Source organism: Giraffa tippelskirchi, chromosome 3 (genome assembly GCF_054371585.1).
Source record: "Giraffa tippelskirchi isolate mGirTip1 chromosome 3, T2T-mGirTip1v1.2.pri, whole genome shotgun sequence".
NCBI lineage: Eukaryota > Metazoa > Chordata > Mammalia > Artiodactyla > Giraffidae > Giraffa > Giraffa tippelskirchi.
This window is the reverse complement of record NC_137277.1, coordinates 90,195,901-90,210,948: the sequence shown is the minus strand read 5'-3', so window position 1 is coordinate 90,210,948 and position 15,048 is coordinate 90,195,901. Positions and strand designations below refer to the sequence as shown.

Sequence of the window (15,048 nt, the reverse complement as noted above, 5' to 3'; positions counted from 1 at the left end):
GTTGTCAGAAAAAAGGGCATTATCTCACAATGGGTCTTTCCAGGTAGCACTAGTGGTAGAGAATCTGTCTGAAAATGCGGAAGACACCAGAAATGACTGGAAAATTCCATGGACAAAGGAGCCTGGTAGGCTACAGTCCACGGGGTCTCAAAAAGTCAGACATGACTATGCACACACCCACAACACACACCTCACAATGAATGGTTTTTCATTCTTCTATTTTTCTTCCCTCACATGACCAAATTTTCCTGAATACAAATCTTCCTTTAGCATGTTTACCAGCAGAAGGATTTTGTAAATGTAAAAGACTGACAGCCTGCACTACCCGACATCATCTACACTTACACCACCTCCCTGGACCACACCATCAATAACACTGGATTAACATCAGAACACCCAGTCTCCAGCCTTATTGTCTCTGTGACTGCAGGAAAGTTACTTAACATCCCTGATCTTTCTTTGCCACCTGTGAGTAGCCAACACAGGATGAAAGGAAAAATTAAATCAGGCAAGTGATGCGATAGTGCTTTAAAAATTTTAAGACACTAGAAATGCTAACTGCTATTTTCATCATCATCTTTGGTGTCTCCTCCAAAATATTTTCAGGTATTCCTGTCACAATATTTAATGATGAGCCTATCGTGAAAAATTGTTAAAAGACTACTTAGGTAAAATATCAATGAGAAGACAGGTAAATACAACAATCTTGTGAGAACATGAGTTCCTAACAGCATTCAGAATGGAGCTGAATAGAGCACAGCCATGGGATCAGGTGGTTGATCAGCATGTTCAACGGACCCAGATTCAAGGCCCGTCTCTGCTTCATCTGGACTGGAAAATATTGGTCAAGTAACCCCCATGATTTTACACCTTAGTTTCCCACCAGTGAGATATTAGTAACAAGTTGTAGAGGTTCTGTGATGATAAAACACGACAAAGCACACCCAGTGCTTATCTCGGTGCCTGGTCCATTGTAGGAACCCCATCTTTCTGGAGGACCTCACTCACAATACAGCCGAGATGTGCAACAGTGATTCCAATTCTCGGAGGAAAGGAAATGATCAGAGGAGAATATTCCAAAAAATTAAGTAAAATGCTAATTATTTTTCATATTAAAAACAGAATTTCTAATAACTTGGTGCCTGCATAATGAATCCATACCACTCTACTGAAAAATGTAGTCTCGTCAGAAATCATTTAAGTCTGTTAAAGCTCTTACCAAAGACCAGAGCCTGACAGAGTCTCTGGATTCAACCTAACCATTACTCTTCTTAAAATGTGAATGTTGAAAAAAATAAACACTGGTTACTATGGGAACATGAGACCCAAAGATAACAGTTAGACAAAAGGGCCCTCACCTTCCTTTAACTGCCCAGAGCTCTTCTTTTCATCAGTCTTCTTATGCCATTTATCACTTTTTACCTTCTGTTAGAGTCATTTGTGCAGGGTCTGATCTATCCGCCTACACAGTAAGCTCTTTGAGTGCAGAAACCCTGTCATATTCATCTTTGGATTTCCAACAAAGCCTTGCACAAGAAAGCCATAAATAAGTAGTTTGTTGAGGGGAGGGGGAAGAGCATGTACTAAAAAGCACTGCCACAATTGAACACTATGATTAGACTATTTAACCTTTGGGGAAAAAATTAATCAAGCCTCCCAACCACTTGACTAGTAAGAATTATGCAATTAACCCGATTTTAGACTAGAGAATCATTTGAGAGTTCTAATCCCTGCTGCATGATGATAACATGGAATTAGAATTCAGGCATACTGATACTAAAACAGTGAACAACGTTGTTTTTAACAGTGTTAGCTTTCTGTATGAAATGATAACTAGCTAAGTCTATACTTCACCCATATCCATGTTCACCTTTAATAGAAAAACTAAAATAATATTAGTAAGTCAAATTCAGTAATATTTTCATGCTAAAGGATTTCTGTAAAATAAATATCCAATTCTAGAGCTCATTTTCCCCTACAAACAGGAAAGCTATTTTGTTGGTCTAGAGTCTTTAATTGACCCATCAAGGTCGAATGGTACTGCTGATTAATAACCAGGTAAATTCATTATTAGCAAATTAATGGAATAGATCAAAGCATCTATGTGTCGCAACTGTCACAGTTGCCTTCAGCTAAACTAACTGCAACCCACGGGGCTGAGCTGTCAAACCATGAACAGCATCCAACACAAAGGAATTAAGAATTTGACTAATAAGTTTATCATTTTTCCATATCACTGAGCCTGACTCCAAAAAACATGTTTTATGTCAAATATGACTATTCTACTTTATGAAAAATATACTAATGACAAAATATTTGTGCAATGCCTAACTCAGAACAGAAACTGTAATCACATCTACAGACAGTTATATAAATTATGAGGTAGCTCACTTGGTAATTTTCTCCAGTGATGTGTTTAACAGGATTTCCTTATCTTACACCTAATTTTATGATACTCAATTTTTTGACATTACCATACAGGAAATGGCAACCGACTCCAGTGCTCTTGCCTGGAAAATCCCATGGATGGAGGAGACTGGTGGGCTACAGTCCATGGGGTCACAAAGAGTCAGACACAACTGAGCGACTTTACCTACTTACTTACACACAATGGACAAAGCAGCAGAAAAGTACATACACGGAAAAAGAAAAACCTACATGTTAACTATCTCCAGCACTTAACATGGAGATCTAAGGTCTAATCCTTTCTCTCCAACCTTATATATAATGGCTCAGTTTAAAAAGCAAATAAAAGCAATACTATATTTTTCCAAAGAAGAAATTAACCTTTGTCTTCTCAGTCTTTTGCCTATGTGCCTATGATCACCAGAAATGAGTTATGTGGAAATAAATGTATTCCTAGTAGCTAAAATGGATTTGTCTTTAATTTACAGAATGTGATGCTTTGAGAAGTATTTCTCAGTAATGTGAGCTTTATCTGGCATCTTGGAGGAAGGAAGCATATTCCTAGCAGGTAGCTCTATAAAATGCTATAAAAAATGTAAGAAACGTAAAAAAAAAAAGAGTCACCCTTTTAAGAGGTGAAAAAGAACCCATATAATATTAGTTAATACTTGATGAAATGCTGGCTTGAACTGATGTCTACTCACCAGCCTGTGGAGCATGATACACATACATATCATGCCCAAGTAGTCTCAGGGGATAAGAAAGGCAGGCACATTGCTTCCTGACACCCAGTAGCCATGTGCTGCCTAGTGATCCACAAAGACAGAGTGAGAGTATATTTGTGTGTGTATATAAATGTTTATTTATATATGAACCATATACATATGTCTGAATCTTAAGGTCTAGATGGAAATGCCTGAAAAGGGTACAAAGCAGTACATGGATATTCTCAAATCTGATCCACACCGGCCAGAACAATCTTTTAGCTTCCTCATACAGGCTGCTGTAAGAGACAGCTTGTCGAGCTAAGAACAAAGGGCCTGTCGGTAGGGACCAACACTAGATGGCAGATTTTCTCCTTGTACTTTTGCTGTTGTTTCTTAATTTTTACAATGTTGTGTTGGTTTCTAGATGGCAGATTTTGATATGCGATGTACATGCAACTTCGAAGGTTCTAGGAGAATTCGGACCTATAAGGGGGTGCTGGGGTAACAGAAGAGGGCAGGAGACCCATCCTGCACACAAGAGATCACTGAGGGCAACTCTATGACCCATATTTGTTCCATGATTTATACTCTAAATCTGAAGCCATGACTCTAAATCCTGCAAGGGTGTGCTTATAGAATCCTCTAGGAATGTTTCTATATGCTGTTGTCATTTCAATGGTAATTACACTCACATGCACACTTATATTCTGGGTGTGTGTGCATGCTCAATTGTTTCAGTCGTGTCTAATTCTTTGCGACCCTATAGGCTGTAGCCCACCAGGCTCCTCTGTCCATGAGATTCTCCAGGCAAGAATACTGGAGTTGGGAGCCATGCCCCGCTCCAAGGTATCTTCACAGCCCAGGGATCCAATCCGTGTCTCCTGCGTCTCCTGTATTGCTGGCAGATTCTTTACTGCTGAGCCACCAGGGAAAGTCTTTATATTCAGATATCACGACAATGTCTATGTCAGGAGCTAAGCTACTGATTCACTTGAAATTCACAATCTCTACTCTCAAGTGATCAGTTACCTAGAATTAGACATCCTGGAATGTGAAGTCAAGTGGGCCTTTAGGAAATATCACTATGAACAAAGCTAGTGAAGGTGATGGAATTCCAGTTGAGCTATTTCAAATTCTAAAAGATGATGCTGTGAAAGTGCTAAACCGATATGCCAGCAAATATGGAAAATGCAACAGTGGCCACAGGACTGGAAAAGGGCAGTTTTCATTCCAATCCCAAAGAAAGGCAATACCAAAGAATGTTCAAACTACCGCACAATTGCACTCATCTCACACGCTAGTAAAGTAATGCTCAAAATTCTCCAAGCCAGGCTTCAAACGGTATATGAACTGTGAACTTCCAGATGTTCAAGCTGAATTTAGAAAAGACGGAGGAACCAGAGATCAAACTGCCAACATCTGCTGGATCATCGAAAAAGCAGAGAGTTCCAGAAAAACATCTATTTCTGCTTTATTGACTATGCCAAAGCCTTTGACTGTGTGGATCACAATAAACTGTGGAAAATTCTGAAAGAGATGGGAATACTAGACCACCTGACCTGCCTCTTGAAAACCTGTATGCAGGTGAAGAAGCAACAGTTAGAACTGGACATGGAACAACAGACTGGTTCCAAACAGGAAAAGGAGTACGTCAAGGCTGTATATTGTCACCCTGCTTATTTAACTTATATACAGAGTACATCATGAGAAACGCTGGGCTGGAAGAAACACAAGCTGGAATCAAGACTGCTGGGAGAAATATCAATAACCTCAGGTATGCAGATGACACTACCCTTATGACAGAAAGCGAAGAACTAAATAACCTCTTGATGAAAGTGAAAGAAGAGAGTGAAAAAGTTGGCTTAAAACTCACCATTCAGAAAACTAAGATCATGGCATCTGGTCCCATCACTTCATGGCAAATAGATAGGGGAACAGTGGAAACAGTGACAGACTTTATTTTTTGGGCTTCAAAATCACTGCAGATGGTGATTGCAGCCATGAAATTAAAAGACGCTTACTCCTTGGAAGAAAAGTTATGACCAACCTAGACAGCTTATTAAAAAGCAGAGACATTACTTTGCCAACAAAGGTCCATCTAGTCAAAGCTATGGTTTTTCTAGTAGTTATGTATGGATGTGAGAGCTGGACCATAAAGAAAGCTGAGTGCCGCAGAATTGATGCTTTGGAACTGTGGTGTTGAAGAAGACTCTTGAGCATCCCTTGGACTGAAAGGAGATCCAACCAGTCCATCCTAAAAGAAATCAGTCCTGAATATTCATCGGAAGGACAGATGCTGAAGCTGAAACTCCAATACTTTGGCCACCTGATGCGAAGAACTGACTCACTGGAAAAGAACCTGATGCTGGGAAAGATTGAAGGCGGGAGAAGGGGATGACAAAGGATGAGATGGTTGGATGGCATCACTGACTCAATGGACATGAGTTTAAGTAAACTCTGGGAGTTGGTGATGGACAGGGAGGCCTGGCATGCTGTAGTCACTGGGGTCACAAAGAGTCAGACATGACTGAGCGACTGAACTGAACTGAACCGTCAAGTGATCACTGGTGCAGCCTATTCATGCCACCACATTTCCCTGGTGAATTTACTCTCCAGGTCTCCTACGTGACTATCTCCTCATCTCTCCTACCTCGAACATCTTTTGCTTCCTTCCTCTCAATGATTGCATTACTTACCTTACTGAAAGAACAGAATCAACAGAAGAAGACTTCTACAAGTCAGCACCTAAACCCACCAATATCCTTGCACTTCTGCCTGCCCTCCTATCACTGTGGCTGCATGTCGAACAGACATCTCTCCATTCTCCTGTCTAAGGCTGACATCTACTTGGATGCCTGGTCATCATCGCTTCCCATCTATCTGAGGACATTAGGCTTACCAATGTCCCTTCTCTCACTTCATTTTCCTACTCTATTGGATCATTTCCATTTAACAAGCTTTAAAAACAACCAACCTCCCTTCATCCTTTATTTTCATTGAGTTATCATCCCATTTCTCTGCACCCCTGTATAGAAAATTTCTAGAAGAGTCATTCATACTCATAAGTCATCTATCTTTGTTACATCATGCTTCCTCTCACCACTCTGTCGTGAACCCAGTTCTATTGTAACACAACGCGATAAGCTCAAGCCCTCAGCACAGAAGCCATTGCTGTGCATCATTACTCCACAGTCTGTCACCAGGCAATGGTCAGGTCCAGCCCAGTCACTGGTCAGTGCCTCAGTGGGCCCCGCCCACAAGCAACCAACAGTTAAGAAATGACAGTTAGTGAGGGGATTCAGACAAGAGTGGAGTGGTGGTCATGAGGTGGAGAGTGTGGTAAGAGGCAGATCCCATCCTTCTCCCTGAGGCCCTCAAGCTCACCCAAACTTAGGCTAGCAGGTGAGCTGGGGGGCCCAGAGAACAGGCATGGGGCTGTGTCTTACAGGGCTTCAGAATCCTCACCAAGGCCACCCACCATCTTTGGCCCAGGCCTTGAGGCAGTGGTGAACCTCTCCACCATCCTGGTTTCTGCGACCTAATAGCAGTGGCAGTGTGCCTGGGTCACAGTCGATGGGACCTGGTCTCTCCCTTTTGGGTGGCCTGAGGAGCCTAAGGGTCATCTTGGTGGGACGTCTGGCTCCTTCAGTGATGACGGCTGGGCAGGATGTGGGAAGCTGGGCCTGAAGGAGCTGCCAACTGGGTTCTGCTGCCTCTTAAGACAGGACCTTGGAGGGTGAAAGCTGTACCTTGGGATCTCGCCCTTTCTTGTCAGGACAGAGAATAACATTCATTTGCTAGAGATTTACAGGAACACTGTTACCTGACCATGACCTGACATTAATAAAAGATCTGACACCAGGAAGTCCGCCACAACTAACCACGCCCCTCCCTCATCTTTTTGCTTCTAAAGGGGCTTTGCTGAAAGCTTTCAGTAGCTTTGGGGTCTTTAAGGCCCAGAACCATCTCCTTCCATGGCCCTGTAATAAACCTTTCCCTGTTCCAAACTCCACTGTTTTGGTATTGTTTGGCCTTACTGTGCATCGGACACACAGACCTGGTGATGTTCCATAACACTATCAGGCTTTTGTCTCCAGCACTCCACTGAAATAACTTGCCAAGGTCAAGAATGTGCTGTCTTTTGCCAAATACAATAATGGATTCTCAGTTCCCATTGTACTTGATCTACGAATAACAACTGATACAGCTTTCCACTCCTTCTTTCTTGAGACATTTCCTCTGTTTGGTTTGACAAAGTATAAGACAAAGTGAAAGTCACTCGGTCACATCCGACTCTTTGTGACCCCATGGACCATACAGTCCATAGAATTCTCCAGGCCAGAATACTGGAGTGGGTAGCTATTCCATCCTCCAGGGGATCTTCCTAACCCAGGGATCAAACCCAGGTCTCCTGCATTGTAGGCGGATTCTTTACCAGATGAGCCACCATTCTCTCCTTGACCTCACCAGCCTGTCTTCACCCATCTGCTGATTGCTCCTTATCCATGCACCACCTGACTATGCAAGACCAGTTCTCTCTTCACCACTCCCCTCCAACGTAAGCTCATGCAATTTTATTGCTAAAAACTATATGCACCAAACAGTTCTCAAATTTATTTATCTTAGCCCAGAAATATATCTCGAGATCTCAGCTCATGTACCTAAATGCCTACTTGACATCATTAAATAGATCTCCAATAGACAACTCAAACTGAACATGCAAAACTGAATTCTTGATTCTGCCCCAAACCTGCAACTCCCTTCCCAATCTCAGGAGACAGCAACTCCACTCATTTGTACTTTCAGGTCCAAACCTTGAATAATCTTTTTGTACTAGGGCACAGTGATGACAGCCCTTAGCATGAAGGTATTGCTGCAGGCCATTCCCCTGTGCCCTTTTACCAGGCAATGGTCCCACTCAGCCATAGGTCAGTGCTGCTACAGGCCCCTCCCACAAGAAACTGTCAATGAGTGACCGCCGGTGGTGCTGCTCAGTCACTGGTTGCTGCTGCAGTGGGCCCTGCCCACAAGCAACCAACTGTCACAGTGAGGGGATTCAGCCAACAGTGGAGTGGTAGCTGTGAGATGGAGAGTGAGGTTAAGAGGCAGATCCCAACCTTTTCCCTGGGGCCCTCCAGCTCTTTCAGCCTTGGACCAACAGGTGAGCTGTGGAGCCCAGGGAACAGGCTGGGGCTGTGTCCTGCAGAGCTCCAGAGAGTGAGGTAAGAGGCAGATCCCAACCTTTTCCCTGGGGCCCTCCAGCTCATTCAGCCTTGGACCAAAAGGTGAGCTGCGGAGCCCAGGGAACAGGCTGGGGCTGTGTCCTGCAGAGCTCCAGAGAGTGAGGTAAGAGGCAGATTCCAACCTTTTCCCTGTGGCCCTCCAGCTCATTCAGCCTTGGACCAAAAGGTGAGCTGCGGAGCCCAGGGAACAGGCTGGGGCTGTGTCCTGCAGAGCTCCAGAGAGTGAGGTAAGAGGCAGATCCCAACCTTTTCCCTGGGGCCCTCCAGCTCATTCAGCCTTGGACCAACAGGTGAGCTGCAGAGCCCAGGGAACAGGCTGGGGCTGTGTCCTACAGAGCTCCAGAGAGTGAGGTAAGAGGCAGATCCCAACCTTTTCCCTGGGGCCCTCCAGCTCATTCAGCCTTGCACCAGCAGGTGAGCTGGGGAGCCCAGGAAACAGGCTGGGCTGTGTCCTGCAGAGCTCCAGAGCCCTCGTCAGGGCCAACCACTTCTTGGGTCCAGCCCTTGAGGTGACAGTGAACCTTTCCCCAATCCCTGCCTCTGAGACCTAATGGCAGTGGCCGTCTGCAAAGGATACAGTCTGCGGGACCCTACAGACGGCCTGGGGAACCCGAGGACCAGCTGGATTCTGGGCTCCTGGCTTCCTCAGCAATGACAGCTGGGCAGGTCTGGGAACCTGGCCCTCAGGGAGCCACCAGCTGAGATCAGCCTGCTCTTAAGTCAGGATCTGGACCTTGAAGGGGGAAAGTTGTCCCTTTCTTGTCAGGACAGGGACCAACATTCATTTGTTACCCTACCATGACCTGACCTCAAGTACAAAGAATCTGACACCAAGAAGTTTGCAACAATTAATGACACCCCCTCCCTCACCTTTTCTATAAAAGGTCTTTGCTGAAAGCTTTCGAGGAGTTTGGGGTTTTTAAGACATGAGGCACCCATCTCCTTGCATGGTCCTGCAATAAACCTTGCTCCAATGTTTTAGCATTGTCTGGCCTCACTGGGCACGCAGACTTGCATTTTGAACAACAATATGAGTTCTCTCTCCTCCATCCAGAAATCTCCAGATTATCAATCTGTTTATCAATCGCCACCACCATTACTCCCCACCCTGGTCCAGGTCACATCATCATTTTTTGGCACCACAGCAATAACCTGACAATGGGCTCTCTGCTTCCACCCTAAGGTCTCTCTATGGGATCTACTCTCCATAAGGTAATCACAGCGCTTATTTTAAAATTTAACTCAGATCAGCAATTCTTCTGCTCACAAACCTTCAATGGTTTCCCATACACAAACAGTGAAATGCAAAGTCTTCACCACAGGGTACAGGGCCCTACATGATTCAGCCCCTGATAATCCCCTGACCTCACTCCCTACCATTCTGGCCACACCAGTTCCTTGGCTGTTTCTATAACTGCTTAAAACATGCTTCCTGCTCACAATCTTTGCAATCAGCTTTGCTCAGCCTAAAACTCTCTTGCTCCAAGCAATCTTATGGCTGATTCCTCATTTCTGTCAGAGGTCTGCTCAAATATCTCTTTACTTAGACAGCACTTTTATGGTTTTGTAGAACTCTATAATGGCCTCCAACCTTCCTGTCCCCTGGTATAAGTGCCCTGTGTAGTCCTCTCCTCTGAGTATGACCAGGAGCTTTAAATACGATGCGCTCTCACTCCTCTAATTATGTTTTATGGCAAAAGTGAAGGGATTTTGCAGATATAATTCAAACTCCAAATCAGTTGATTTTGACTTAATCAAAAAGAAGATTAATTCCAGAGACTTCACTGGTTGTCCAGAGGTTCTGACTCAGCGCTCCCAATGCAGAGGATCCAGGTTTGACCTCGTCAGAGAACCAGTTCCTGCATGCCACAACTGAAGACTTCACAAGCTGCAACCAAGACCCAGTGCAGCCAAATAAATATTTTTTAAAACAGGAGATTATCCTAGATGAGACTGGCTAAATTAGGTGAAAAACCTTTAACAGAGGGACTGTGTCCTTGAAGGGGAGGGGAGTTGGTCTCTGGCTGCCTCTGAAGAAAGGAGTCACGCTGTGAACTCTCTAGATTGGGGTGGCCTACAGGAGCCAAGGAAGGGACCTGCAAGGAACTGAATTCTGCCCACACCCAGATGACCTTGAAAGAAGCCCGTAAGCTCCAGGTAAGCAGGTCTTAATTGCAGTCTGGTGAGACATGGCACTCTCCCACAGTCTCCCAGATAGACTATGTCTGGATTTCTGACCTACAGAAGCTGTGAGATAATAAGTTGACGTTATCTTAAGCCACAAAGTTTTTGGTAACCTGTTACACAGCAGTATTGCGACGGCTCGGCGCAGAAGCGTGGCCGAGAGGAGCTAGGCCGGGCCGGGGGCCGGGGGCCGGGGGCGGCGGCCGAGAGGGGCTAGGCCGGGCCGGGGCCCTGGAGCGCAAGGCGGCTGCGAAGGCTTGGCGGGCGCAGAAGCATGGCCGAGAGGAGCTAGGCCAGGCGGCGGACGAGAGGGGCTAGGGCGGGCCGGGGGCTGGGGGCCAGCGGCAGCGGCGAGAGGAATTACCCAGGGCCCAAGGTAAGAGAAACCCAAGTAAGACGGTAAGTGTTGCGAGAGGGCATCAGAGGGCAGACACACTGAAACTAGAATTACAGAAAACTAGCTAATCTGATCACACGGACCACAGTCTTGTCTATCTCAATGAAACTAAGCCATGCCGTGTGGGGCCACCCAAGACGGATGGGTCATGGTGGAGAGGTCTGACAGAATGTGGTCCACTGGAGAAGGGCATGGCAAACCACTTCAGTATTCTTGCCTTGAGAACCCCATGAACAATATGAAAAGGCAAAAATATAGGACACTGAAAGATGAACTCCCCAGGTCAGTAGGTGCTCAATATACTAATGGAGATCAGTGGAGAAATAACTCCAGAAAGAATGATGGGATGGAGCCAAAGCAAAAACGATACCCAACTGTGGATGTGACTGGTGATAGACGCAAAGTCCGATACTGTAAAGAGCAATATTGCATAGGAACCTGGAATGTTAGATCCATGAATCAAGGCAAATTGGAAGTGGTCAAACAGGAGATGGCAAGAGCGAACATCGACATTCTAGGAATCAGTGAACTAAGATGGACTGGAATGGGTGAATTTAACTCAGATGACCATTATATCTACTACTGTGGGCAAGAATCCCTTAGAAGAAATGGAGTAGCCATCATGGTCAACAAAAGAGTCCAAAATGCAGTACTTGGATGCAATCTCAAAAACGATAGAATGATCTCTGTTCGTTTCCAAGGCAAACCATTCAATATCACAGTAATCCAAGTCTATGCCCCGACCAGTAACACCGAAGAAGCTGAAGTTGAACGGTTCTATGAAGACCTACAAGACCTTCTAGAACTAACACCCAAAAAAGATGTCCTTTTCATTATAGGGGACTGGAATGCAAAAGTAGGAAGTCAAGAAACACCTGGCCTAACAGGCAAGTTTGGCCTTGGAGTACAGAATGAAGCAGGGCAAAGGCTAATAGAGTTTTGCCATGAGAACACACTGGTAATGGCAAACACCCTATTCCAACAACACAAGAGAAGACTCTACACGTGGACATCACCAGATGGTAAACACCAAAGTCAGATTGATTATATTCTTTGCAGCCAAAGATGGAGAAGCTCTACAAAGTCAGCAAAAACAAGACTGGGAGCAGACTGTGGCTCGGATCATGAACTGCTTATTGCCAAATTCAGACTTAAATTGAAGAAAGTAGGGAAAACCACTAGACAATTCTGGTATGACCTAGATCAAATCCCTTATGAGTATACAGTGGAAGTGACAAATAGATTTAAGGGACTAGACCTGATAGACAGAGTGCCTGATGAACTATGGACAGAGGTTCATGACATTGTACAGGAGACAGGGATCAAGAAAATCCCCATGGAAAAGAAATGCAAAAAAGCAAAATGGCTGTCTGAGGAGGCCTTACAGATATCTGGGAAGAGAAGAGAAGCGAAACGCAAAGGAGAAAAGGAAAGATATTCCCATCTCAATGCAGAGTTCCAAAGAATAGCAAGGAGAGATAAGAAAGCCTTCCTCAGCGATCAGTGCAAAGAAACAGAGGAAAACGACAGATTGGGAAAGACTAGAGATCTCTTCAAGAAAATTAGAGATACCAAAGGAACATTTCATGCAAAGATAGGCTCGATAAAGGACAGAAACGGTATGGACCAACAGAAGCAGAAGAGATTAAGAAGAGGTGGCAAGAATACACAGAAGAACTGTACAAAAAAGATCTTCACGACCCAGATAATCACAATGGTGTGATCACTCACCTAGAGCCAGACATCCTGGAATGTGAAGTCAAGTGGGCCTTAGAAAGTATCACTACGAACAAAGCTAGTGGAGGTGACGAAATTCCAGTTGAGCTATTTCAAATCCTCAAAGGTGATGCTGTGAAAGGGCTGTACTCGATATGCCAGCAAATTTGGAAAAATCAGCAGTGGCCACAGGACTGGAAAAGGTCAGTTTTCGTTCCAATCCCAAAGAAAGGCAATGCCAAAGAATGCTCAACTACCGCACAATTGCACTCATCTCACATGCTAGTAAAGTAATGCTCAAAATTCTCCAAGCCAGGCTTCAGCAATACGTGAACCGTGAACTTCCAGATGTTCAAGCTGGTTTTAGAAAAGGCAGAGGAACCAGAGATCAAATTGCCAATATCCGGTGGATCATCGAAAAAGCAAGCGAGTTCCAGAAAAACATCTATTTCTGCTTTATTGACTATGACAAAGCCTTTGACTGTGTGGATCACAATAAACTGTGGAGAATTCTGAAAGAGATGGGCATACCAGACCACCTGATCTGCCTCTTGAGAAACCTGTGTGCAAGTCAGGAAGAAACAGTCAGAACTGTACATGGAACAACAGACTGGTTCCAAATAGGAAAAGGAGTATGTCAAGGCTGTATATTGTTACCCTGCTTATTTAACTTACATGCAGACTACATCATGAGACATGCTGGGCTGGAGGAAGCACAAGCTGGAATCAAGACTGCTGGGAGAAATATCAATAACCTCAGATATGCAGATGACACCACCCTTATGGCAGAAAGGGAAGAAAAACTAAAGAGCCTCTTGATGAAGGTGAAAGAGGAGAGTGAAAAAGTTGGCTTAAGGCTCAACATTCAGAAAACTAAGATCATGGCATCGTCCCATCACTTCATGGCAAATAGATGGGGAAACAGTGGAAACAGTGGCTGACTTTATTTTTTGGGGCTCCAAAATCACTGCAGATGGTGACTGCAGCCATCATATTAAAAGACGCTTACTCCTTGGAAGGAAGGTTATGACCAACCTAGACAGCATATTAAAAAACAGAGACATTACTTTTCCAACAGAGGTCCATCTAGTCAAGGCTATGGTTTTTCCTGTTGTCATGTATGGATGTGAGAGGTGGTGTTGGAGAAGACTCTTGAGAGTCCCTTGGACTGCAAGGAGATTCAACCAGTCCATCCTAAAGGAGATCAGTCCTGGGTGTTCACTAGAAGGACTGATGTTGAAGCTGAAACTCCAATACTTTGGCCACCTGATGCGAAGAGTTGACTCATTGAAAAGACCCTGATGTTGGGAAAGATTGAAGGCAGGAGGATAAGGGGACAACAGAGGATGAGATGGTTGGATGGCATCACCAACTCGATGGACATGGGTTTGGGTGGACTCCGGGAGCTGGTGATGGAGAGGGATGCGTGGCGTGCTGCGGTTCAGAGAGTCGCAAAGAGTCGGACACGACTGAGTGACTGAACTGTACTGAATAAACATATACCCTGTAAACATTTAACAACAAAAAATGATGCATATGAGCAATTAGACATAAACATATGTTTGCTAAAAATAAACTATATTAAAATTCACTTCCTTTTTTTTTGAAAGTATCATTGTTGTATCTCACTTTCAGGACACTATTAATGGATCCTTTTACATTAGCCTTATCAATAGTTAGTTAAATGTTGACTAAAAGGCAGTAGATTCAATGGGATTTGATTGAGCAACTATACCAAAAAATAGTAGTAATTGTTGAAAGTCATTCAGAAAGCAAATAGTTTCTAAGAGATGCCAGAAAGTTCTGTCCTACTTGAACTGTTAAACACATTGATCAGTGTTTTGAATAAAGACACAAAAGATAGGGTCATCAAATTGACAAGTGATGTATATACAAACACTGTCTCTAATAAAGACAGACACATTGACAGGAGTGAAATATATGGAGGGCAAGTAATGAGTCAAAATCAACAGGTCCTTTATTATACTGACACATGGTAAGACATACACATAGTTTTAAAACACAAGTAGCAATTCAGAATCAGATTTGGTAGCACTTCAAGTGGAAAAAAAAAAACAACAACCAAGATCAGAGATATTTTATTTGACTAATAGGTCAAGCTAAATTCATCACCAAATTACACAGCTATTTTAAAAGGCAATGAAAACTTGAGCTGATTTAGGAAAAATAAGAGTGCGAATTGAAAAAATCACATGCTGTAACTACTGTTGCAGCCTGCTTAGCTTCCACCTTGAGTTCTGTATTTAAATATGAGTGCTACATTTAAAAGGGCCATGGTTAAACTGGAAAACAGTACCAGAAAAAGAGTTGAGGTCAAAGAGGTCTTGCAGTAAACAAAGTTAAATGAATTTCTATCCTGCAGAACTTCTCAGAA

The 15,048-nt window shown here is 43.9% G+C and overlaps 1 protein-coding gene across 9 annotated transcripts in view; it reads right to left on the bottom strand.

Moving 5' to 3' along the window:
• STK39 (serine/threonine kinase 39) overlaps positions 1–15,048 on the bottom strand; it is a 316,521-nt gene that overhangs the window by 104,358 nt on the left and 197,115 nt on the right. The gene's annotated exons all lie outside the window — the stretch shown is intronic.